The following is a 27981-nucleotide window of genomic DNA, read 5'->3' on the forward strand; positions in this document are numbered from 1 at the left end:
CATTATCACAATTAAGGAAAAAAGTGTCCCTGAAAGATTTATTTCTTTTTTTTTTTTCATTCTTACCAAGCACTTACTACTTGGCTTCTATCCTGAAACATGAGATCAATAGCCCTTATAGCCCTTATAAATTCTTATCCTGGCTTAGGGAAGTATTATTATTAGCACTTTAAACATCTAATTATTCTCCTAATCATTATGCCCTTTGTATCAATAACCTTTTTGTGTCAGAGTGCACAAATTTAATTATTATGATTTTCTATCCCATTTTAAATTTGCTGTTTCTTAATTCCAATGTGATCATTGAAGTGACTATTTGACCTTGTTTCACCTGTTTTCATAAATACTTATGTCCGTCATGTTCATTCCTTGAAACACTTCATCTCGACATGAAATACTGATAATTCTTTTCATTCCTTTCTTAAAGGGACCTTTAGTATTTTCCTCTTTTTTTTGACCTGCTTATTTCTTTCTATTTCTATAACTTTTGAATGCCCTTGGAATGCAGTTAGACTTAGTGTCAAAGGTAAGGTAACTGTATTAGCAACACATCTAAATTGCTAATTTTGCACCACACTAATTTTTAGTCCTTTCAAATGTGTTCTGTACAGAACCTCCCATCTCAGTTTATATTGACCACCTTGGCCTTCTGAGCAGATGCTTTCTATTGAAGTGATTTTTCTTTTTTTTTGTAGAAAGAAAACAATCCAATAGAAACACTATTCAGTTTCAGCCTTCCGAAGGCCAGGGGCTATTTGGTGAATTTAACTTCAGTTAAATAAAATGAAACAAATCTATTATGACCTTCTGAGAAAGTCTCATGTTTTAGATCATAGGCTGTTTCTAAATATAGGGATAGGAAATTAATGTCTCCCTAGGTAGATTATTCTGTAACTGCCTCCTACAAGGTTTTTCACAGTTTCCTTTGAACTGAGTGTCCTGGCCATTTCTTAAGAGATAGTAGTTTGAGTGGATAAAGTCTTAAGATGATACACTATAAGATATATATACACACACACAGAGTTAGTTAAATTGCTTACTATATATGTATGCTATTGCATGGAATTGTTTAACCATCATGGCAGTTCTAGGAAAAGATCGTTTGAGATATGTATATATAGCTTTTTGTTTGGTTGTTTGTTTTTTTTTTTCCTAAACAGTTTTGTGCAGCGGGCAATGGCTTTTGCCTTGGGTTTTGGTTCTGATACTACTTTATCTTCCCTGGAAATATTCAGAGTACCAGCAATATCTGATATGACTGAAAGGAAACAAACAAAAGCAAAGCAGCTCGCTGTGGAGTGCATTCAATTTTTTAGATTTATTCTGGAGACATTAATTTTGAAACTTGAAATTACACACCTGTGATATGTGTGTTTGTGTGAGTATACACATACAAGTGCACATACATTTATTTATAAATATCTACAGTGTAATTCAGATCCTTGTCTTGTGCAGGTACATTAGAAGTGCTGGAAAGCTCATAAACTAATGTTTATTGGTTCTTAACATTTAACAGTTAGGTCTTGCCACAGCTATGGAGAAATGATTCAGATTCCATTTTGGGGTATTGCTTTTATTTGGGTGCTCCTCTCTGTAGAAGAACACCTTCCTGTGTTTGGCTGCAGATACTCGCTGTGGCAGATGTTATGACTCAGAGCAGAGAAGAAGATTCAGATTTTAATTTTTTTTTCTCTCTCTTTTTTTTTTTTTTCATAAGTGACTTGCCCCCAGGCATGTTTTGACAGGGAGGATATCATTTCAAATTAAATGTGAATGTGGAGGCTTTCCAAAGCTACAAATTGCAGAGATTTCTCAGCATGACTCAAAGAAAAAAAAAGTGTTGTGCATGCTGATCACTTGCTGTGGTGGGAGGGTGCTGCTGTGGTGTAGCTCTGGTACTGAAACCCATAGTTTATTGCCTTGTTACACATTTGGACACGAGAGAGGCAGTGTCCGTGAGCGAGCTGCTTTGATTTCATTCCTTTAATGACCATTTTCCTCTGTAAACTACATAAAGGCCAACACGGCAGAGCTGATTTTTTTTCCCTGCTGCCTTCGGGTAGGCTGGGATGGTGACTGGCGGTTTAAAATCTCATTTCCCCTTTTTGTCAGGTGAATCTCTAGCATAAGTGAGCAGAACTTGTTTTTAAGAGGACAAAGAATTTGTTCTGTAAGTAGGCAATCCAGAGGATGCTTCCTGCCTAAGGCTGCCAGAGGGCCATGAACAGCTTTTTGTTTCTACCAAGATGATTGCTTTTCCCCTTTTGAATGGGGAGAGGTGCAATGAGGAGACGAATTCCTTGTTAATTGTGGGTTGGGTTTTTTTTTTTAATTTGTTTTGTGGTTGTGGGGTTTTTGTTTTTGTGTTTGGTTGTTTGTTGGTTTTTTTTTTGGTTTTTTTTTTTTTGTTTAGCCCATTTCTGGATAAATTAATGGAGGGAACATCTATGGTTCTGAATACCATTTTATGAGCTGTTGGTGTCTGTGATCTGTGTGTCTTTTGAAGTAAGAGGGCTTAATACTCTAGATCTCTAACATTTTAAAGTTTTTCCTGAGTTTAAGAGCTGGACTTTTTCTTTCTAATGAAACAAAGCAGAGAACACCCCCCATTTCTTGCCTAAATCTCCAGATTTACAGCACTGCCATAACAAAGGTCAGATTTACATTGTTTGAAGCTGGTACTCTTTGTGTGGGTTATGACTTTCTGAGGATATTATGTCTTCTCAGAGTTTGTCTTTCATTCTTTCCACCTTTATTCTCTTTTTCACCTTTTGTTCCAGCTTTTGACCTGTGTTTCATCTTTTCCTCTGCTTCTCCCTCCTCAAGTTTTCCACAGCGCACCACAGCTGGGTCTCAGGGCAGGTGTACTCAGGCATGGGGTGTTTCTGCAGCCTCTGGACAATCCCAACCTTGGTGTTTCGGTGTTAACATGGTGTCAATAAAAGGAATGGTTCTGATCAAGGGCACCTTTCATCAGTGTGTGACTTCAACTGGGATCTGTTAATTTAAGCTTCTCTTGGAAATCAATGGAAATTTGTATGCAGGCAGGATCTGGCCCTCTGCCTTGGTTGTGTCAGCCCCAAGGTCTGTAGCATCTTATGGTCCCTTCAGGGAGACGTGGACACGAGCTTTCTTTGTGTCACCATGTTCACAAGATTTTTCCTTTTATGCTGAGAATATAGCGTAGGAAAGGAAGGAGAGCGGACTCTGATAGCTTTAACCCATAATAAGTCTGATGTCCTTGGGGAGAATGGAGATTAAAGAGCCAAAATTCTCTAGGAGATTGTCACTTGGCTAATGATGATCGTAGCCTATGGCAGTCAGGGATGATATGGCTGATACTTAGCAGGGGTTGTGAACCAATTAGTCTGCTCGGCAAAATACTTGGTCCATTGGGTGCAAATGTTAAGAATATTTATAGGGCTGGCTATGGAGTCAGCTAATCAGAACTGGAGAAAGCTACTTAAGAGGCAGTCCCAGGCTCTACAGAGGCTCTGAGATTACAAAGCTGACAGATAAACAAATGTTTGCTCATGTAAATATTAGGACTCAAAGATTGTATTTGAACTCTTTTTCAGTTTTCTAACACTGTAAAATCAATTAAGGGTGCTTAAAACGTGCTAGAATTGGCTTCCCTGTGGAGAGCTGACTTCAGGGGTGGCTGTCCAGGTTGGCTTCCTCCAGCTTTAATTTTGATGTGTCTTAGATGGTCCAGGTGGGAGCCCATTTCCATGATGGCAGAGGATGTCACATAAGCTGGCCCAGGTAAAATGGCAGCAGCACAGTAATAATTCAGCATATACTAGCATGTTGTTTTGCATTCATTAACTGCTTAAGATCTGAGTCTTCCCATCCACTCTTTAACCCATTACCTCTTTAACCTACTGACTTGCTGAGGTATGAAACTGCTGCAAATCAACAATGGTATCACAGCCTGGTCCCTTGTATTAGTAATGTCCAGTCCATTGCACTAGTGATGTAGAGTTGGTACTTACTTAAGGTCTAATAGTATAGTTGGAGAAGAAAAGCAGTAATTCATCTAAATGTACAGGGTGGCTTAAAGGTTTGTAAGGGCTTCTTTCTTGGCTTGTTTATTTATTTGCACTTCATGTTAAATGCAATTAACAAAATAATTTTTCACTTTTTTGCCCCTCTAAGGCATTGTTTAGCAGAAGCACTTTTGTTAAACAGATAATACAATGAGAAAAATCCACAGGCTTCACTGGAAAAGCTTTTTGAAACCTGAGAATATTGATTCATCAGATTTAAGACATAAATGTAGTTATACATGTTTTTACAGAGAATCTGTAAATAGAAGAACAGCTTCAAACCCTGCTACTAAGCTTCTAATCAAAATATTCTGCCTTGCTATTTTACAGCTGTTACTTTACAGCAAGCAATCAGTTTGAAATACAGCCATTTTGAGTTTGATGCTGAAGGTGGTTTTCTCCAGTACTTATTTGAAAAATCGAATGTTAAACTGGGGCATCTATTGTACTTGGCAAGCTCTACACTAGGTCTTTACTTATAGAAAAAGAAAACATTAATAAAAGCCAGGTTGCAGATTGTTCTGGTAAACATGATGTGGATTTATTTATTATTATTATTATTATTATTATGGTTTTTTGCACCCCTCTGTGTAAAAGCTTTCTTTGTGCTGCTGCTATTCTGGCTGTAAGTGGTTTTAAGTGCAGTGAGTTTTAATATACAGATGTTATTTCTGATGGATCTTGTATATTGAAACTGGCATAATGTCTTTTTTGATCCTGAAAAGCACAATGATTGTTGGTACTGATAATTGTGTTAACAGCTTTTTTTTTTTTGGAGGGGGAGGGTGCATGTGTGTGTGTTCATATGTGTATCAGAGATGCAACATACTGGTAGTTAAATGGGGTAAAAATGGTATTTTCAAGAGGAAGATCCAAGTCCGTAGAGACTCTCCAGGGATCTCATTAAAGCGCTCTTTCCTTAATATAGTGTACTGCAATAACAGCTATCAGAATCCCCACAGTGTGGTTTCCTGATAGGTTAGTTTACACAGAATTAATTGTCTAATTTTGCAAGCGACCAGTACAGTGCATGCTGATTTTTATTTATTTATTTTTAGCCTGATGTGTTGCTTTTGTGGATTTTGTATCGTAGTTTAAGATAGTTTTTACAAACCATCTTTAGTTATACCACTTTGTAGGTACATGCACATACTATGTAGGAATTGTGATTTATTCTTATCATTCTTCTTTTTGTCCTCCATTTATAAGACTTGCTGTTAATTTAAGCAATAAATTTTTCAATAAAGCGTTTTTAAACAATACAAATAAAAGGATGCATCAGAAAAGCAGATTTGGATTATATAAGGCTTCTGTGGTTTAAATGCTCCAGAGACCAATCCTGAATGGGGAGAGTGGATTTTCCTTGTCCCCAGAGGTCAGCTTGCTGGTTTGTCTGGTACAGGAATAGCAAAGTGAAGATGAACCTTACACAGAACAAAGGACCAGCAACTTGCAGTCAGTTGATACAGAAGCATAGAAAAATGTATTTGAATAAAACCTAACAGGCTGTGCTCAGAATTTGGCTTGGACAGGATTTTAAATGTATTTGGAGGCTTCCTTTTTAACATTAAGTTATTTTGAAATGATTTTCACACAAACAAAAGACTTCTATCTTACTGCCTACATTTAGCAGCATGAGAAAGATGGACTTGCAGAATATTCTTCTGCTCAGTTTGGGGCGGGACGTCTTCTAAAACAACTGCTGGTCTCAACCAACGGCTAAAATCTGCCTTTCAGCTTGACCCGTCATTGCTGCTGCCCTCGGGAGATGGTGCTTCTTCCCTCACCTGCTCAGGCTCGTGCAGGTGGGGAGGAGATGATGGGCTTCTGCTGATTCCTCGCCCCTGGACCTGGCCATGTTCCTGCAGCCTGCTGATATTTTTACCCCGAGGAATGGCTTTTGCCATTGCAGAATCCAAACATCTCTGCTGAAACTACCACTGTTCACTTGTGATCAGCACGTTGGCTGGAGGAATTGGTGACGATGCCCTCAGCTACTGGAGGAATTGGTGATGATGCCCTCAGCTACTGTAAACTGGAGAAGTTATATGAGTAGCTGAAAGGGCTTTCTGCACAGACAGTTTGGAAGCAATATAGGAGGCAGGGAGTGAGCATGGGCTGGATATGAGCGGGAAGGAACTAGGGAACCCAGAGACAGCCAGAAGTGATGTAGCCTGAGGAGACTGCACAGAGACAAGAGAATAGTCCTGTCCCAAGTGTGTGCGTGTTTGGATGCTTAGTTACCTTCTGTCTCAGTGTGGTGATGGATTATTAAAACATCTCCTGTTTCTGTAGGATGAAGAGGTGGATGGAGGAGGAGGGAGGGCTGAGGAGCATCTTTCCCATTATTCCGGTTGGGATTTCAGGCAAAGGGCGACCTCCACCTGGGACTAAAGGATGTGAAAGTGAAACACTTTGGTTAATGTAAGTGAGGGAGAGTAAGGCCATAGTGCTAGCTGAGAGAAAGGACAAGTCAAGGTAGCTTATTTGGAGGGGGTAAAAACCCCCCAAACCAGCAAAACTATCATCAAAGCCTGTTGTAATTCAGAAAGAGTGTGTTTGTCAACACTGGAATTTTACCTTTAATTTCTCATTTGCATATATGAAACATTCTCCAGGTGAAATCACTGACTTTTCTTGTAAGAAGAGAGCATTTTGCATAGTGTTGCCATCCTTCTTGCTGGCAGTTCTAGGAGGGAGAAATAGGAAGTCAGTGAAAGGTGAGATTCCTTTGCCTTCTCATTCATTGCCTTTTTAGCTCTTGCCTCTGTTACAGAAGTTAAGGTACAATGTACTCTGTGAATTTATAATGCTGTAGGTATTCCAGACTGCTTTCATAAACAGGGGTTGTAGCTCCCTCTTAGACACTAGATATGAAAAAGCCAGCCTAAGGCTGCAGTGTGGGTCCAGCCCACCAAGAAAATGAGATGCCTATCACACAGGCAAAGTTCTGCTGTTCCCATATATTACAGACCATGGTGTGTGGACTGGGCTTGAGCAGAGATGAGGCTGTTCTCTGTTGGGAGACACCTGAGTTGTGAATGTCCCACCATCCTGTCTGGTCCCATGACAGGAATTTGATGGCCTGCAGAGCCTTTGAGTGCCGTGTCCTATCGTGGCCCCGTTGGTAATGTGCATGTTGTTCTCGTGTCAGTTGTTATCTCAAAGTGTTGACATCATATACTAAATAACACTTAAGCAAGTCTCTTTCCATCAGAAGATGAATTCCCGACACAATTGAAGTCAATGGGGCTTTTGTCACTGACTTCAATAGACCTCAGTTTCCACCTCATGACTCCATGGGAAGAAGAATAAATTGCTGCTGAAAATGCAACTGTCTCTGACATCCAGTGGGAAAGGATAATTAGCAGTCAGTCATGGAGCTGCCATTGTGGTTGTCTGATGAATAATAGAACTGAGTACAAGTGATATGTTGCCTTCCAAGTGGGTAAAGTAATTTTAGCAGATTAGCATGAGCATAAGCAGCCAAGAAATATGGTATGAAAACCAAGTGTGAGATGAGTTCTAGACAGTAGACATCAACTTTTCTGTCTGGCCTCCAAAACATACTGCATAGTTTTATCTAAATACTAGAACAGGAAGATGTTTGGGATCAAGAAGACAAAGTCTGGTTTTACTAGGCTTTGTTTCTTTTTTTGTTTCTTTTTTTTTTTTTTTTTTTAGTTGGGTTAATGTTCTTAAAAGAGCATGAGAGAGATTTCAGTGAAACTTCTTCTCCCTCTTTGCTTCTTGTTAGAAGTACCTCTGGAACTGGTTAACTGGTTAGAGCACGGTTGGAGCTCTGTTGTAAGGATGATGGTATGAGGGTGAAGGACCCTATTTTATGGGTGTGGGTAGCTTCCTTGCATTGAGGAAACCCTGGCTTGGAAATTCTAACAGAGAGACAGTTCGACCAGCTGGTGTGTTGGGCTTTTAGGAAGAAACACAAAGATAGGTGCTGGATTTGCAGATCTATACCTTTTGAAAAAAGGGAACAATTAAAGCAGAAGAAAGCAAGCCCAATGTGGTTTTAATCATTAGCTTCAGTTTGTAGTTGGTCTTAACGCTGCGGGCAGCTTTGTGAGTGCATAAAGACAGCACTGTAATGCCGTGGCTTTTAACTAGGCCTGTTTATGTATTGTGATTGGCAAAGCTATTGACTTCATATTCTTTCATGTTCTTTATGTTCCCTTCTGTTTTGATGTTATCGTGCAGTCATCTTAGCTACGTATTAAACAAGAGACTACTTCAATATAAAATGATCAAAGGGGTAGGGGAACACAGGGCCATAAAGAATATATGGAGAGCTCTGGGGGAATGATAAGTTGAATTTAAAGGCTTTTTCAGGCTGCTTAATTCCTGCTTAGATTTCTGATGCCACCAATAGGCAACAGTCATTTTCTTTAAATCTTTTACTAAGGATTGACTGGCAGAATCACTGTTTTACATGAGGTTTAGAGAGTAAAAGGCCACCCTGAAGGTCAAGCTCGAACAGATTTCCTCTAAGAGCTCATTGATTCTACTAGATTTTTGACTTGAAAAAAGACCACTCCTTCCTAGGTCTGCAGCTTGCATACAAGTGCCTTAGTATGTGCCAGCACAGAAGGCATGAGCAAAAGTGTAAGTGCAGGAAAAAAATAATAGAGAAAGATGCTGTGGGGCAGACAGACAATGATTTCAGTCTCTTGCTTGTACAATTCAAACTGGTGACATTATTAGCTACTGGTCCATGAAAAAAGAAAGTATTATTTTATTGGTTTCAGAAATGGATTATATTAACAGTGAAATTGGGCAGAATAAAGATTTATGGTCACATCCTCAGCTTGAGTAAACAGGCAGAGGACCTCTGCTTGTAATGGGGATAGAAGGGCTCACTGCAGCTGTGGAGCTGGGCTGCAAATACTGTGGGTCTGGTTTTCTTCACATATATAAATGATTACATGGTTGCTGTGAATGCATATGCATGTACTGTCTTTACTTTGCACAAAAATTAAGATGAGCATGTTTTGCCTCTCTAGCCTCATTATAATATTGGCTTTGTAAGTTGCCCAGTGCTGTGGTGGTGATTAGCAAAATGAATCTGAATGTCTACCCCATAAGCAAACTCTGTATTTGCGCTATTACCTACTCCTGTGATATTTCAATCTGATTCATTAGAAAAATTAGCATTTTTATGGACTAATTAGGGAAGAATGTTGCTTGCACTCTTTCTGATATACAGAGATTTTCACAGCTTAGTAAAATCAAAGAGAACTGAAACATTATTTCCCCACCCCCCCCCCAAAAAAAAAAAAAAAAAAAAAGAAAAGCAAAAGGGTTACTCAAATTAACTCAAAAGATTGGGGAGATTTGAATTTAAAGGAAAAAAAAAAAGAATTAAGAGAAGATTAGATTACTGTACTGTTGGCAGTTTGTACAGTTTTTTGAATTAAAAATTCCAGATCTCTTTCAGCTATTTTGGTTCTTCAGGCATAAAAATATTTTAAAAGCTGTCAGTCAGTCACCATATTTTTTGTGACGGTTGCAAAATGAACAGTAATGAGAATGAATAGTAATGAGTGTATTATCCGGTATCTATAAATACCAATTGATTTTCATGGTAAGTATATATATTTCAGTCTACATACATTCTAGTTTTTCTCTTCTTTTTAAAACCAAGGTCAGGTTTTATTAGACTATAGCCGTTCATTCAAACATGCCTTAGTTTTTCTCACATTACGCTAATGAACCACTTGCTTTTGAAGTTTAATTCTAAATATGCATGTGTGTCACTTTTTCCTGATCACATTCTCCATTTGCCAGGAGGGTAAAACTGGGTGTCTGTGACTAAATATCTGAGGTCGTATTTTTGCAAGAGAAGTATTCTTTCTTCTTAGAGGATGGAATACAATTATTTTAATCAATGCAGGCATCTTCTGTTTTGATCGTTATGTTTTTATAATGATCTTGATTTACAAAGAGCAGTGAACATCTCATTTTGGGCTTCTGTTGAGAAGGCAAAAATCTCCATCTTGCATAAAGGGTAGAAGTTCAGTTAGGCATTTTGGTGTCATGGGAGGCTGATTGTACTTTAATTGGCTCCAGCTGACTGGCTTTTAGGCCATGATACTCTTCACCTGCAGTTGAAGATATGTATGGAACTTTTTATTGTGTTTGAAAATGTTGCACAGTCAAAATAATTATTTCCAAATGATACCTTACAAGTGAATGCCTGATGATAAATACAAGTGAAGGAGGAACCATTAAAACTGTCAAATAATTTAAGTTGGAAGGCACCTTTGGAGGTCATCTGGTCCAACCTCCTTCTGAATGTAGGCACGACCTTTGAAGTTTGATCAGGTTGCTCAGCGCTTTGTCCAGTTGAAAACGGTAATTAGCCTTTTCTTCTTCAGGCTAGAAGTTCTCCCAGTTTGTCCTCCTAAATTACGTGCTGCAGCCCCCTCATCATCTGGATGGTCTCTGCTGAATTTTTGCCAGTTCATCAGTGTCTGTTTTGTAACAGGCAAACCAAAACTGGACACTCTGTCCCAGAAGCAGTCTCACAAATGCTGAATAGAGAGTAATAATTGCTTTCCTTGACCTGCTGGCTGTGCTCCTGCAAATGCAACCCAGCGTTTGGTTGATGTTCATCACTGTCACTGCCGACTCCTGTTCAACCCTGTGTTCCCCAGAGCTGTTTTCTGCACTGTGGGTTTCCATTTGCAGAGCTTCACGTCTGCTTCAGCTGGATGTTGTAAGGTTTCTGTCACCCCACTTCTTCAGCCTGTTGAGATGCTGCTGAATGGCAATCCCACTCTAGTGTGTCAGCTGCTCCCCAGCTCTGGTGTCATGGGGAAACTTGCTGCGAGCGTACTCCCTCTCATCGTCAAAGTTGTTAATGAAGATATTAAGTGGTTAAACAGATTGCCTTCAGGAAGATTTGCTCAAAAATCTTGTTTGGGACTTAGATGAGGGTCACCAGGCAGTTGGATGTTGGTCTGTGTTGTTCCTTCTTGCCCTTCTTGATGATGGCCATGACAGTTGCCTTTTCCAGTCATCAGAAGGATCTCCCAATTGCCACAATATTTCAAAGACACAAAAATCAGCCTCAAAATGATGTCAGCCTCTTTCCTGCACATTCATAGACCTGTGTAGGTCCAGTTTGATTGAGTGATCCCTAACAAAATCTTCCTCTACTGTAGATAGGACTTCCCTGCCCCACAGCGATTAGGAACATGGACCTGGGCAGCCTGAGTGTAGGCCTTGCCAATAAAGACTGAGGCAAAAAAGTCACTGACTGCCTCATCCTTCCTCTGTACCCTTTGTTAGTGGTTCTGTTGACATATTCAGGAGTGACCCATATTTTCCTTGATCTTTTGCTGCAGATGTACCTATGGGTGAGCCTTTCTTGTTGGTTGTACCATCCCTTGCCAGCTTCAACTCCACCTGGGCTTTGGCTTTCCTAATTTTGTTCCTGCAGTCTGGGCAACGTTTCTATAGTCTTCCTGGGTAGCCTGTCCTAACTTTCACCTTCTGTTCACTTTCTTTTTGTGCTGGAGCTCTGTCAGGGGTTCCATGTTCAGCCAAGTCAGCCTTCTGCCATGTCGGCTCCACTTCCCACTCATCAGGGTAGAGTTCTGGTGCTTTGAGGGGGTTTTCCTTGAAGATCAGTGAGCTCCCCTGTGTCCTTCTGCACCCTGGAGCAGTCATCCATGACATTACACCTGCTAGTTCCCTGATCAAGCCAAACTGCTCCTCTGAAGTTCAACATCAATATTGCCTCTGATGAGCTCATGACATCTCAGTTGCTTGTGCATCACCAGTGTAATCTTAGCAGGTATCAGGGTGCTTAAAGTCCCCCAGGATAACCAGGGCCTTTGATTGTGAAGGCTGAATAAAGCTTTATCCACGTCCAGTTCTTCGTAGGGTGGTGGGTAGCAAAAAAACACAGCAATGTCCTCCTTGTTGACCTCTCTGTTTCTGACCCATAACCATTAGCTCCCAATGAACCCATCACCTGCTTCGCAGCACAGCTTCACACATAAAAGTCTTGAGAAAGAATTCTGACTCATTAGTCTCTTCTGAGGAAAATTCTGTTTTCTGAGTAGGCATTTTAACAGGTTTTAATCCTATACGGTTCCTTTTCCAGCAGAAACATGGATTTTTTTTCTGATAGACAAAAAAACCTTTGAAACCCTATTAGAGTCTAAACATTTGGCTTACCATAATAACTTAAGCGTATAATTACTAACCTTTCTTGATGGGGGATTGTTGGTATAAAGTCTTTTTGGATACCTGGAGTCTTAAGTACCAATGTAAAGCACTCACTGAATTGATGTATTTTTTCAGTTGCATTTTTCTCATTGTGCTTTCAGCAGTCCAAAAGTTGCAATACTGATATCACCCATCTTGACCTCATTGTCTTCTGTGTTAATAAAATGCCCTGTGCTGTTACTTAGACTATTAGCTTGGGACTCGGAAGTGTTATTTCTGGCTCTGCAATTATCCTACTGCTGCAATTTCCCTATCTGAATCGAGGATAACAAAGCTCTCCTTCTTTGCAGAATGCTTTGAGATTTGATGATGAAAAGTGCTATATAAGGGTTCAATATTGTTATGTGAACAAATATCACTTTGTTTGCTTGGCTTGACCATCTTATAAGCAAGTGGAGAGCTGATGACCAAATCAAGATTAGAACTTAACAAATGAGTTATAATGAAGAACTTCAGTCTATTGACTGACTTCATTTTTTCCTTCTGTTCGAAAGACATTAACTTTTATAAGTAAATCTCTAGAGATATTTTTAGTCTGTAAATCATTTGCCAGTTGGTTTTATAAATCTTTTAAGTTTGCTCATTTCATGGTTTTACGTATCATTTTAGATGACAAATAGGTTACTTATTAGTTTATATGATCATTAGCAATCTGAGCATAGAATCACATATTATAAGGTTAAATTTCCAATTTCAGTGTTGGATATTTTCCAAGTGCATTTAAAAGGCATTTCTGGAGAAAAAACCCTGAAAATTACAGATTAACAGTGAACAATCTTTACAACAGGAAAAAATATTCCTTTGTTAAAACTATAAATCTGTTGTGAACAGGGCAGCAACACAATTGATTATTTTAAACATAGTTTCAAAAACCTTCCTACATTATTTGCACTTAGTGTCATGGGTTAGGTCCTTCTGATCTTTCTGAGTTCATGTATCATGGCAGTTTGCATATGATTGACTTTTGTGTTGTAGAGTGGAAAAAAGGATCCTCAGTTAAATTTCCATACTGCCTGCATAAAACTTCTAACCAGGAAACATTAGGGAACTAGTTTGTCATATGGTGTAAATAAAATTAACTTAAAGACCCATGCTGATTTATCCCAGTTGAAGATTTGCTCCAGAATATCTGAGAATGACTGTGTGGTCTGGCACATGGGTGTGAATAGCTGAAATCTAATTTGTATCTAGAAAACACAGAACTAAGTTTTCTGGCTGTATTCTTTTCTGAAACCCCAGTATTCTGATAGGAATGCATGGGTCTCATGAAAAATGGTGGATATTTTTTAGCTGGCATGTAGATACTCATGATGCTGCCTTCCGAGTTCAGGAGAAATCCTTTCCTCACCCCATGTGCCATTCAGTTTGCACATACTCCGTGTTGAAGAGCTCAGGGAAAGGTTGTAATGCAGAATTGTGTTGTGTGTTGGAAGGTTATTAAAATCAAGTGAAAGTGTGCTCTATACCTTGGGGACCTTAAATGCAAAATCATTCTAACTAATAAGCAGATACTAAATGTGCCAAATTTTACCCCAAGGTACCACAGGCTTCTGTGGTGGTGTCGGTTTTGCTCGCTGACTTTTATTGACTATCAGGATTTATTGACCCAGGAGGGAAATATTGACAGAGGTGATTCCCTACCAGTCACAATTTCCCTTAAGGGACAATAACACCTGGTGTTCACTGTAAATTTAAACTCAATGCATGCATGTGTGTCATGGCACGGGGTTTAACTGCTGAACATTTACCTACTGTGATGGTGTGGCAGTGCTGTACTTGAGACCTGGGTCCTTTTGCACAGACCTTGACATTTTCTTTAGGGAAAAATATCTGTGGTGTGACTGTCTGGTGACAAGTCTGAGAGAGAGCATCTGTGTGCATGTGCCTTTATATGCATTGCCTTTGTATATATGTAAAAGTCAAGGTGATTTTCTTCTGGTAACCATTATAACAGCTTTTAATGCCATACATCCATGTTGCTAAGTTCACTACAGACCCAAATTATGTACTGGCAAAGTGCTATAACATTTTCCGTGTCTGAGTAATCATGGACCAGAATCTGTCCCAATATGCTTGATTTACAAGAACCTGTTCATGGCTGCCTTCTTTTATTGGTACAGTAAATCACAGAAACTGTTGTTTAACAACATGTGATGGTCTTAGACATCTATGATTGGTAATTGGAAGCTCTCTTCATATTCTTATAGTCTTTTCAGTAATAAATAAACAGATATTTGAAAACTTGCAACAATGTGCTTGCAGTAAGTATGAGCCACCTTATTCTAAATGTAAGACTGACCTGATACACATTTTTTTTTTTTTTTTTTTTTTTTCCTGGTCAGAAAACTGAAATATTGCTAAAGCTTGTCTGCTAAACTGGAAATCTTAATTTTGTTCTTTAAAAATTAGTACTTTCCTACTATTGCTAAAAAGAAAATAATCATATTATTTAAGAAGTAGAAAAACTGTTGTACTGACTTTTCTCAGCAGCCCGGTATCTTTTTTGGGTTGTGTTCATAATTCGCATGGGTAAAATTATATCTAAAAATGATTGTTTCTTTAATAATAGCTATTTTTCTCTCTTGCTTTTTATTTCTCAACCCATATTAATTTTATGTACTTGGTATTAGTCTGAAAATATCATTGCAGATACACATTTGCAGTAATGTGGGATCTATAAGCTGTAAGGACAGCAACCTTTTGCTGTGACTACGGTTTATTCATTTCATCCCATGCTATTTTCCAAGCTGGTTAACACATTTTTTTATTATTTGACAAAACTTCCTCCTCGAAAATCTTTTGCCATTAATATGCACAAGTGGAGCTTATTCCGCATTCGCAGTGGTGCTGGAGCTGATGGGAGTGCTGGGATTTTGGGTCCTTTCATCCCTTTGCCACCCGCACATCACTTGATGAATTCTGCAACAGGATAAACCTTCATGGTCTGCACCGTAAGGCAAAGTCGAGTCTCAGAAGATGGGATGTGCAGAGCACAGCGCTGCGGGAGCAGATTGGCTTCAGGAGGGCTTTACTGAGGGAGAGTGGCCAAAGTAACGTCAGAGTTTCATCCTGGCCTGTGCTCCCCATTTTTGATGCCGTTCTGCTTTGTCAAATCCTCTGGGCCAAACCTATTAATTGTTTTCCTCAACATTGTGGGGATCTGCAACGGGCATGATTCAAGTAATGTTTAAATATTTAGTTTCTCGTTTTCGGAACATTATCTGAGCCTGACTCAGAGGCTTGTACTTCATCAATTCATGTATCTTTTTGAGAGAAATGCATGGATGAAATGTGAAGGTCACATTGCAGCAGGGACCACTCATGTCTGCTCCAGTCTGTTCTTCCCCTGCAGTCAGTAGACGGAGGAGCCCGGGAAGCTGCCTGTGCCATCTGTGGCATGGCCAGAGGCAGCGGGTGATGCCAGCCCTAATCCTGGCTGCAGCATGTGCTCCCGGTTCTGCTCAGAGACCAAGCAGCCCCCAGGTGGCTCGACACCGGGACTAGAGATGTCTTAAAGCCATCTTTGTGCCCTGCTGCTTCTCCCCTTTCTGCACTATGTGTAACTCAGCTGAAATACAGTGTCAAATTCGGTGAATGGCCAGCTGAGTGAATAAGAGTGTGAACTGCATTCCCTCACTTAGAAATCTGTCAGCTCCCTCTAACCTTTTGGCGAACTGAAAGACCATAGTGAATGTACTTCCATAATATCATAACAATAAAATGCCATTGTGAGGCAGGAAGCAGAAGCAGCACTGGGAATCCAGACATGGAGACACTTTGCCCATATCCACAGAGGAAAAAGATTGTATTTTTATTTTTCATCTTTTAAAAATCCCAACATATTTACAACACACTTTGATTCAGGCCACAAGGTCTCTACGACAGTCGTCGTAAATCTGTAGGTTGCAGATTTTTCCCTTGTAGTATTGTTCTGGGTTTGTTTTGAGCCCTCTGAGCTCAAACCATGACAAGTTCCTAAGTCATGAAAAACTAAACAGCAGGTGAAGTTTTCAACACAGACTGGGAGACAGGTTTTCTCATTAAGACGTACATTGTTCCAGTAATTCTTTTCCAGTGTAGTGTTAGATGCAGTCTTTCTAGACCTTTTCTGCAGGTGCAAATTTTATATAGCCTAGGAATGGCCATCTGGATACTTCTGTGCACAACAGTAATAACAGCACGTAGCCCAGAGTGCCACAGATCATCTTCTTACGCCTCTGTGAAATAAGTCTCATGTTTGGTTTTTCAACTTCAGTAGCTTGATTTGGCCAGAGCCTTTTACTTGAACAAGGGCATCACGGGATGTCTGTGACTGTTGTGTGGCTGTTGTGCAGGAGGAACGATGGTGGTTCCCTACTGACAGCATCACAGTGGATGGAAACACCTGGGACATAGACCACTGAGTCGTAATTCTCCCTTTGTGTTACGGAAGAGTCTTGGGCAAAATGATGGATAACCTTCACTGGATGATGCGTGTTGCCTGGAGTTTAGATTGTCTTCCCTGAGGTATTGCAATATCACTGCATGGAATATTGGATTTGAGGTAGAGGAGGATTGTGAAGATTAATGGTCAACTTAGTTCCTTCAGCAGGACAGTCCTGGTAGCTCACTGGTGAAAGCCTAAAGCAATACCCCTTTAGCAGCCTTTGAGCTGAAGCTGCAGTAGGTACACTTGAGCACTGAAATCCGCTCTGCTCCTACATTGCCTTTTGAATGTTAAACGTTTTTTAATGTTTTGAGGAGTGATGAATTCTTACTGTCTGTTTATACTGTGCCTGAAACAACAACTGCTATAAATTGCCTGGCTCTAATAAACCAAATTAAAAACACCCAGTGATACAGTATTGGTAACCTAGTCTGTAACTTGTGGGTTTTTTCCAAAGTTTTGCTATACTTTTCACTGAACTGTTTTTGATATAAATCCTTTCCATCAGTCTGTGAGCTCTATTTACCCTTCCTCTGTACAGTACACTGATAACTTCATTCCTACAGACCTTCTCTCCAGGAAATTCTATTAAGATTTTCTTTTAGCAGAAGTGAGTAGCCCTTCAAAAATCCTTTATCAGGTCTGTTCTTTCCTGTTATGGTTTATTATGGTTTACCTTTTTTTTTTTTTTTTTTTTTCCCATGGATAGCTGTAATTTAAAGCTTACTAGATCAATAAGTCCAAGATGCACAGTATAAATGGAGAAGCGGATAAACAGCTGGTAAAGATAGGAGAGAGATGATTAAAAAGAATTCAGCTATAAAGCATTTGAGTTACTATTATCTGCTGTGATTTTTCAGTTAGGGGGGAAGGGAACATACAAATCGTAAATCCCTCCTCCCTCACAATCTCTGATTAAAATAATGTTGAATTTCCTCTTTTTTCATGTTTCTAGATAAAAAGTTGATTTTTTATTTAGATGTTTTAATCAGTTATAAGTGAATTGGCTTAATATAGAGATAGCTGGGGGATATGTAATTGCAGGAAGTCTGGACCTGATGTAATAGCATCATCTCTGCTACCGAACTCTCTACATCCAGTCCTGTGATAAACTGAAATCTTGAAAATAGCCTCTGTTTTACACTGATTCGTGGCATAGGGATTTTCTACACTGCTTTGCGAGGCCTGGTGATTGTGCATGGGACTGGATTTGGGTTTACTGTGCTTTCTAGCAGAGGCATGTCTTGCAATCCTTGGACCAGGCTGCCAGCTTTTTTTTTTTGGGTTATACCCAGCTGGCACAAGCTGTAGATCAGGCAATTTGCATTGGCATTACAAATTGCAGTTACATTATTCTGTGAAGGTAAAGACGCTATAAAAGGCTGAGTGTGTTGCCAGCAGGAGAGTAAACATTTCTAAGCTAAAGCCTCAATAGAAGTCAAGAAGGATTAAGGTGCAGCTGAAAGTAAAATTGAGGTTCCTAAATCACTGCAGAGCTTTAGAAAATGTTTTCTGTTCACATCAGAAAACATAATTTATTGACAAAGGGGTTGAACTTTAAAATATACATCCTAGTGAATTGTGTTTCAGTGAAACTGCACACTTCTTTTGATGGGGAGGTTCATATAAATGTTCTGTGTGTGCCCAGAACCACAGAAATTATGTGAAAGACTAAAGATCTGTGTGGCAAAAAGCATGTACATCTTATACATGTACATTGATGTATGCTGAATTTGGCTATTTATACTCCAAAATAGCAGAAAGACATTACAATATGAATTTGAAATGCTGCGGGAAAGGAGGGGCATGTGCACGTGTGCACTTTGGAAGAAGGATTGGGTCTATCTATGGGGAAATAAGTCTGTCTGCAACTGGTGAAATGAGACCAGATAAAGAGATTATCAAGTAGTGACAAGAAAGAAAATAGGTTAGCTGAATTTTTCTTTATCACTTCTTTTCCCTTAAGACATCTCACTGAATATCTTGTCATTCATACAGAGAATCTGGAAAGAAAATAACTTTTAAAGGTGACCCACAAAGGAAAAGAAATTAGAAACGGTGCTTGTGTGCTTCTTGTGCTCCTTGGTTGCGTAGGAATATGGCCTGACATTTACGCTGTGTATGTGTGCTCTCTTTTGGGAGAGCAAGGAAAGTGGTCTTAAACCTCCAAAGCCTTCCTGTTGCCTTCGCTGCTCCCAGCACGTAGCAGAGCAGCCTGTGGGTGCAGAGCAGGATGCTGAACAGGGACTGCAGCCCATGGTGTGACCTGGCTCAGCCAGGAGTGAATATTGAGGTGCTAGTGCAATAGCAGAGGTGTGTCATGTCCACGTTTATGAGAGCTCGAAATAGAAATGCAGCTCTTGGTCAATGTGTTTAAAATGGGGGAATGTTGTTGGAAAAAAACAGTTAAGGAATCTGTTTCCTCTTGAATACGCCTTTCTTTCATGGGCCTTTTTTTTTTAAATTATTATTTTAAAGGAAAGTAACTCTTGAAAATAATTTTGAAATTGTGTTTAATGGACTATAGGAGAGCAACAATGTAAGTGGTGATTGATAAGATTAATTGTTTCTGGTTTTATGTTATCTGTGATTCCAATGAAAGCTGAATCTTATCTGTTTGGTACTATATAAACACTTAACAGGCTTTAGAAAGCTTGTAATCTAAGTAGACAAGAAAGGCAAAGAAAGAGAGGGGAAAGAGAGGTGCAGAGAAGTGACTTGTTCCAAGGTCACAAACCAGATTTAGAATAAGAATCAGATCTTCTCACTTCAGCCCATTTTCTATTCCATGGGGTATGGTGCTTCTGTTATTCAAATATGGAAAAGCCTGTCCTTTTCCAGTTAAATAGAGGGCAAAGAGAATGAGATCAGACATAAACTCAGTGATACAGAGAAAAAAAAAAAAAAAAAAAAGAAAACAAAGGAATTGTGCTGATAAGGATGCTATTTTTAGATAAATTCTAAGACATACCATTACTCAAATCACAAATTTGTCTTTCTCTCTAGATGCAGTAAAGTGGGGAGAACGATTCAGATGTAAAACTGCAAATTGACTATGCATTGATGAAGAAACTGCTGCATGTACTGGTTAGAAATCCTTTTTTTTTTAATTAAGTATTTGTGTTTTGGATGCAAATTTTATTTACCTTTATATCTGAATCAAAACAGTCATTGTAACTATCTAAGACCCATTTGATACTGCTTCTGTCTAATATACTTTCTATAAAAGCATAAACACGTGTGTATATTTGTGCATATATGTATGTTCTGGAATAATTCTGTGTGATTTTAATTACTTGGAAGTATGTGGACATGCTTTCAAAGTCTGAAAGCTCTCTAAGGTCAGATAGAACTTGTCTTCTCTTTTTACAAGTTAAGCAGAGTCATTTGTTATTATATGTGTAGCTGAGCCTTAAGCTAGGCTTTATCCTATTGTAGCATCTGATCAGTAAGGAGCTTGGGATTTTACATTTTTAAAAAATGCTCAACTCTGGTCCTTCAGCCTGTAGGAGAAGATGCTGTAATTATGCTATTCTGATTATGTCAAAGGAAGTTTTCAATTCTACTTTCCATCAGCTGGTGATGGTGGCCATTGGGACAGCAAGTCACCCCAAACACTGGTGGAGGGACTGGACCCAAAGTAGTGGATGGACCTTGCCTTTCCTTAAAGTACCCCTGGGACATGTTGAAGAGAAATAGTGGGGGAGCAGGGCCTTGGTGATGGTGTTGCCAACAACTTTTCACCAGTGAAAAAACATCTTGAAGCCAAGGAGTTATTTATGACTTGGGCTTCTCTAGGATAGCTTGTTACTGGGAGGTTTAAGTGCCTGTGGACCCTTCCTGTAATGAGATATGCTTAAAGGAAATAATCACACTGGCAAGGGATTACTATCTTCCTTTTTTTTTTTTTTTTTTAAATCCTATTCATAAAAAAAAGCCTCCTTAATTTTGTATTCTATTTCTTGTTTGTGGTTGATGAAAAGCAAGTCTGTGCTACCAATATGTGGAGTTTAAATATGCATTTCCCCATAACTTTTATTAACAGGAGTTCTAAGGCTAAAGCTTTATGTATAATGGGAATTATTTACACCATTACTTTCTTTTGAGATACTGTTTATTGGGATTTTCTGATTTCTGCTCACCGGCCTTGACTACTGCAGAGAGCAGGGCTGAGAACATTGTTCTCATGTATCTGCTGCTGAATTTAATTTTGCTTATTTTTGTGGTCTGTAAAACTAACAGTGACAAAGTTATTGATAAAAATGTAGTCTGTCTGAATATTGCTTTAACTTTTTTTTAGTAAAATGTTTTTATTCTTTTATTATACCCACAGCCAGTGATTGTTTCAAGTAGAACATAATTTACTAATTTCTGATAAACTCCAACTAATGAGGCAGTGGGATTCAGATGGTGTGTGAATCTAGATGTCCATAAAATCTGATTATTTTTTGATTTGTCTCTTTGTAGAAGAAGCTCTGAACTGAAAAGCTCACTTTCTTGTCAGTTTGTAAGTTAGCTTATAAACTTTCCCTCTTTCAAGACCAGCCATCTGGAAAGGTCACCATGTGAAGGCTGGCTGTTTTTTAGGTATGCATGAGCAAAGAGAATAAAGATTTAGTCTGCTTTTCTTGAGGAACAATCTGTCTTGTTTCTTCTTGCACACCCCCAAAAAAATGCATAAACTTTTTTTTCTCTCCCCCCCCCCAACCTTCTGTGTTCTCTGTCAAAGCATCCCATGAGCTATTCCATTTCAAGGGAGGAATACTGGAAATGTAGGCATAACATTCCAAGTGTAGATTTGAGCAAATTTGTATATAGAATCATAGAATCCTTTTGGTTGGAAAAGACCCTTAAGATCATCAGGTCCAACCATAAACATACAGCTACTAAGTCCAACACCAAAACATGTCTGTAAGTGCCGCGTCTACGTGTCTTAAATACCCTGACCTTTTCCTTAGGAAGAAAGGACGCAAAGTGATGCAGCCTTTATAACCAGCTGGGCACATGGTGCTCAGGGCGTCAGTGATGTGTGTTTGGGAAATGTGCTATTTTCTTCCCTTTGGCTCACAACTTCAAGTACACCCACTTTTCTAGTTAATATGCTGTTTCCTCTCTGACTGAACCAGTTTCTCAGTGCAGGGATCAGCCTCGTGACCTCTTTGCCCTGTGTGACCAGAGAATGAACTCAAAGACATTCAGATGGGGCTTCAGACTTAAGTTAATGTGTGCTCCAATGTCTCCCCCACAAATAACTGCATTTACACAGGATCTTTTTATTTAAATGTATGTCTCCTCTTTGTCAGATAGAGGAATCGTATTTAAGATTTCATTATGTTTAACTGTGTGATAAAATTCCTATACTTGGAGTTTGTGAGTCTGTTACCTTTTAAAAGATATTTGGCAATGTGAAAGTTAGTACTCACTTGTTTTCATTTAAAATTCAGGGCATGATATGTGGAGTTTTATTTATAAGGAGGATACACTGTCGTGTTATTTTCTACTTGCTTAAAAGCCAGATAACTGGTTAAGGCAGCTCCCATCGTGAGGAGAAGAAAGGGCTCATTAAAAACATTAGCTGATATAGAACAAATTGAGCTTCAGTGCCCTGCATAAAGATTATAATAACTGTAATAATAAATGAATTAATAATGCATTAAAGGAGAATTCCTCCAGTCAGATTGTCACATGCTTATCCTTGAAAATTGACTTCATCGAGGTGTGTCATATGAGCTAATGACCTTAACTGATGGATTCAGGACTTTTCCACAGTGCAAAATCCACTTAAATCCATATTTCTGTACTTTTGACAATTAGTCTTCTGGACAGACATGAAGCAAGTAGGACCACTTGGTGTTGCAAGCCAGGGGGTAGCTCATTGCTGAAACAAAGCAATCTCTAGTTTTAACCTCAGGTAGTCAAGAGTTGCATAAATCCTGACCACTTGCAGGGGAAGCTCAGGTTAGCAATCTGGTGCTGCAGGCTGCGCAGCAACACCAGCAGCACACGTGTCTTGGGCTGTTGGCACTTCAAAAACTTATACAGCCCCTATCATACAAAGAGCTTCCATGAAGTTGATGTTTTTGGGTGAAGGTCATGTTTGTATGTATCACCAGCAAATTCTCTCTCCCGAAACCAAAATTCTTTCTCTTTCTCACCAAACTGCTGCTGTGTGGTATGATGGGGCCGTTCCTGTGCTCCGCGGGAAGTAATGTGGTCTGAGTGCAGCTTGGTCTGACATCTTCCCCTCTGCGAGGGCTGGACTGGGGGAAGTGGGTATGTTCCAGAAGTGCCTACTTAGGTACTAAATGTGAAATAACCTGAAATAGCTCTACATCTGAAAATCTGGTTGAGTTGTGGGTTATAAATATAATGAGATTATCAGGTTTTAGGAATAAATGGTCAAGTTCAGCACTAAAACACAGGTGTCAACAGGGTTTTAATAGTGGAAGTTTAGGTGCTGAGGTGTATCTCTAGGCACAGAGGAAAAGTGAGAGTATGGGGATTTCTGCTGTCTCCTCTGAGCAAGGGCTGGGTTTATAATGGTTATTATGCACCTGTGCTACGCTGGGGAAAAACTGTATTAAGGGAATTGATTATCCAGACATTCTAAACCTGTGCAGGTTGTAAACTGCATCTTTAGGGCACCTAGATACCTTTAAAATGAATCCATTAGTCACTTCTGAAAACCAAAATGACTCCCCTAAACCCATGTATCACTGAAGATAGAGTTTACATATGTAAAGGTGAGGTGTCTAATTTTTAGAATCTTAAAAGAATTGGCACTGGAAGGGTCCTGGGGAGGTTGTCTGGGTGTCTTAGTTCAAAATGGAATCTATGGTTGTCAAATACAGATTATAGGGAACACTTGTCCTTTGATTTATATGCCACACTCGTGCTTCTGTGTGTCCCCATTTATACCTGCAAACAGGTATTTGTAGGTGTTAGTTTGCATGTGGAAAGACTGAGCTTTGCCTATGAAAGATATGAAAGCAAAATTCTTTCTGGGATGCTTTTTTTGAGAATCATTGAAAATTCATCTTTGGTTTGTTTGTTGTTTTGTTGTGTTTTTTTTTTTTTTTTTAAAAAAATCTCATTGGCATAAAAAGGCAAGCAAAAGGGCAACATCAATGGGCTTTCTATCGATGCTTTGCATCATGTTAATACTATAGCCAACAGTAAATTATGTAGGCATTATACTGGGACAAAGGAAATTATAGCAGGGGTTTTATTTGAGAAGATTTTGAGTCTGCTTGTCAAGTCATGCAGTATGTGGTTTGTTTTATTTGCTGGCCAATGTGAGGCTAGCTGAATAGTAGGTCTAGTTTGTGTGGGGATTCTTCTCTTTCCCAGTGCATCATTTGATACATACCAGAAAATAGTAAAAAATTAAATAAGGGTAATGCATTAATGTACCAAATTTTTATGGCTCAGACAAACAACCAGAGAGTTGCATATGCATCCCATGAAGTAGTCACTCAGAAAGCTGAAAGCCCAATTCTGTTTTTCAACCCTTCAAGCAATAAAAGACACAGCAGCACTGAGGGTGTTGAATTTTGGAATAGAACAAACAGGTACCTGCTAGGAAGCTGGTAAAATAGCGAGAGCCTGGGACTGGCAGCGTATAATAAGGGAAATAAAACTCTGCCTGTCGAACTGGATCTGCTCCTCCATACCCTCTATGATTTCTGTATTGACTGCTGTCAGAAGCAGGAGAAAGGGCTAAATGCTAAGGCTATTCTTAAATTTTTAGTAACAACACTAGGTTCATTAGAGCTCTCATCAAATGGCTTTCAGTTACTATCAATCTGACTTGTATTTGAATTGATGACCTTGAGATGAAAGGCTTTTTATTCTATTACCCATCTCCTGAGCCATCAAGTCTTTAATATGCCGTGTAAAATCAGTTTTCAGATGGTATTTCTTTTATATAATATTGTCATTTATTATTAACAGTGTCTGATTTTGAGTTCTACTAGCTATAATTGTGCATAATACTACTTTTGTTATTCCTATTATTTCAAATGTATGTTATATTGCTATATACTTGTAGACACAGAGAAAATAGATTGGTAATAGACTGTAATCTAGGTTTATATAAATGAGTTAATAAAATCGAAGAAAAATACAAAGTTAAAATAAAGTCAGCATCAGAAAAGCTTGTGTATTACTTCAGTAAACTGAAATATAAAATTCTGGTTTGATGCTGAAATAAGCTTTCCTGCAAAGTACTGTATGGGACTACCAAATGTATAGTTAAATTAAGAAAAATGAATATGAATATGTAATACAAATCATTGCAATGAATATTACATACCACCCTTTTCCTCCTGAATGGCTTTTCCCTAAAGATACTATAGAGTAGATCATGTTAAGAAACCAATGTATACAGGAGCGTTAAAGAGAAGTGCAACAACGTAGCTTTTTCTATTTCAGTTTTATTTGATCGTGTTTCTCAGGAAAAGTGAAAACTGGCAGTGCTGGAATAAAGAGACACCTTTGTGGACAGATTTTTTGCAAATTCTCGATTATGGGTAGCATATTGTACATGTTGGATCTAGCTTGCAAGTATGTAGTATGAATTTTAAAAGAAAGATAGTATGAAGCTGGTGCTGTACTGGGCAGCAGTAGTCAGTTGTGCCAAATTAAATTATTCTTTTACCTTTATTTTGTTCCAGAGGAAATAACATTTCTGTAAAATGTTATTTCTTGTGTTTTGACACTGAAAACGTTGGAGTGCAAATCTGGCATAAGATCCTAAGGGGTCATCCAGTTCAGCCCACTGGATCACACTACATAGCCAGCCTCTGGGAGAGATGTTGGCGTCAAGGTCTTTTTAGAAGCTTCCAGTGACGGATCCCAGCAGCTGCCTTGGAGATAACGTATTAAAATGATTAACTATCTAAATAGCTCAGGAAGCTTTTCATAATGTCTGTCCTCAATTTTCCTTTCTGTGAATTAAGCCAGCCACTGCACATGCTTGTGAAGTACAACTGTAGTTTTCTTAATTAAAACCTGTTATGTATTGGAATATTGCTGCTATGTCTACTTTTTGGTCCTCTTTATAAAATGAACAAATATTCTTCCTTCCAGGTCATGTTTTCTAAATCTCATATGAATAATTACCTCCTGTGTCCCGTGGTTCACATCTGTTAATATTTCCCAAAACACCACTTGTCTTTCTGGCAGCCGACTCACGTTGCTGACTCATGTTTAGGTTTTATCCTTGCTAACCTCCCTGTTCGCTCTTATTGCTGCCTACCCAATAAGCGTGTTTTAAAATTTGAACTTGATTATTTCCAAAATAATCTTTGCATATCTTTTTATTACATTGTCTTAATGATTTCAGATGGAGGTTTTTTTCAAACATGTTGAGATAATTTGGTATGCTAGTGCTATTCTCCAGAATGCTTGCAGATCCTCTAAACTCCACGTGACCTAAGTTACTCATGAAAATATGGGACCAGGTGCAAAGACCTGGTGATACACTGGTGCGTTCCCTCAATTTGGAAGTGGACGGTTGAAAACTGTTCTTTGAGTGTTTTTTTATTGTTAGTCTAAAATAAGAAGTTGGTAAATCTACCTTACTGTGATAGAAGAGTATGTTTTTCTATTCAAAATGTATCACGTCTAACTCCTTATTATGAAAGGGTAATTATCCTGATTAAATAAAAGCCAAAAGGTTGTCATGATTAGTTCTTCAAAATACATTTTGGCAGTTTATTCTTGATTTATATTCCTCTGGGTGCTTTTAATTCCATTGTTTAATCATTTGTTACTGGGTCTTCCAATATACTGAATCTATACTGTGTAGTCTTCCTTTTTGCCATTCCTAATAATAGTTGCTATGTTTGACCATCTCTTACCCTCTGGGTCCTCAGCTATTCCCTGAGAGTACTAAAAACTAATTACTTATAGTTTAAAGAGAACTTCAGCTGATACCTAAAGTATTTCAAAATAAATTTAATCCTTAATTACTTATTCATCTCTATCCTACCCATACAATCTTTAACTCTCTGCTTGTGTTCCAAGCTCCAAATTAAAATGAAATATCGTGAGAGTTTGGTCAGTGTAAAACATCTTTTTGAGAAGACATAAGGGAAAAAAAGGCAATGAGTATGCCAGCCTTTCATATGTTGAGTGTGGTTTGCTATTCTTTCCCTATTAGGTAGTGGACCAATATTTTCCATTATGTTTTAAATCCCATTTTGCAGGCAATGTAGGAAGAGGGGATCTTGTAGCTAAAAGGTAAAGGTTCTTTAGTAAATAACCTTTTTTTTTTTTGTTAATTACAGTTCATTCAACTACTGAAGGGTTAGAAAAACTCATTAAGGTTTATAAGAAGTATTTCTTACTACTTAATTAGTCTTCATTAATTAAACCAGAAGATTTGTATTTTTGTATTATTTACCACAAACATGTTAACCATCAAGCATTAATATTGTTTTAGAAGTGTGCTGCTGTTGTGATTATGTTCTCCTATTGCATTTCCTTCCCGGCTGTATTTTTAGCACCTTTCTGCAGTCCTGGTGCCTGATCCTTGTTCTGAATGGAGCACTGCGGGAACATCCTGCTCCAGCAGCCTTGCTTGGGTGATGGTTAGTCACTCTGAGATGGTGCGTCTCCAGTCCAACAGCAGTAGGACTGAGAGGGACGAGGAGTTGACCTTTTGGCAGCCTGAGCATCCAACACGTGGAGGTTTGAGGGGTGGGGAGGGTTAAAGCTGTGAAATGTCTCCAAAGTTGGTGTGTGCAGGGTTTTTTAGAGGCTTATAGCTTGATAACATTGCAACGGTTTTTCATGACCATGGGCATGTCCTTGAGGCGGGTGGCATCCTGTGCTGGATTTGGAGGGGAGGGGAGACAGAGCACCTCCAGGAAAAGGGCTTAAGGATTTGTAATATGTGCACAAGAAATCAGAGTATTTTTGCTAATCTTCAAACTGGGGAGATGAAGAACCATTTTGGCTGAAATGAGTCAAAAGTATCTTCCCTAAAAAACAAAACTTTGAGACCGTTCACTCTTTAAAAGAAAAAAAAAAAAAAAAAGACAAAATAGAGAAATGTCGTGGGGGAGGATCAAGTCCTTAGATGTACAAGAGGCAAATGTAAAGACCATTTCTCATTGTGGATAGGGAGGAAGGTCACAACTGTGGCATGAATGAGTGAGGGTCGGTGTTGGAGAAACACTTGCCAGTGACCAAGCCAGCCTGAAGGTGCCGGGCGGCCGCTGAGGCTCTGTCTGCTGTTCCCAGCAC

At 38.9% G+C, this 27981-nt stretch overlaps 1 protein-coding gene across 9 annotated transcripts in view; it reads left to right on the top strand.

Moving 5' to 3' along the window:
* Window positions 1-27981, top strand: part of CHL1 (cell adhesion molecule L1 like) — a 141160-nt gene that overhangs the window by 12929 nt on the left and 100250 nt on the right. For 6 of the 9 annotated variants that reach the window (XR_012634317.1, XM_074914705.1, XM_074914714.1 and 3 more), the window contains exon 2: window positions 19735-19815. The exons of 2 other annotated variants lie outside the window; for them this stretch is intronic. The gene's annotated coding sequence lies outside the window, so the exon portion shown is untranslated. The remainder of the gene's footprint in view (window positions 1-19734; window positions 19816-27981) is intronic. One more of the 9 variants, XM_074914707.1, reaches the window with a different exon arrangement.

The sequence above is a fragment of the Athene noctua genome, chromosome 10 (assembly GCF_965140245.1).
Source record: "Athene noctua chromosome 10, bAthNoc1.hap1.1, whole genome shotgun sequence".
NCBI lineage: Eukaryota > Metazoa > Chordata > Aves > Strigiformes > Strigidae > Athene > Athene noctua.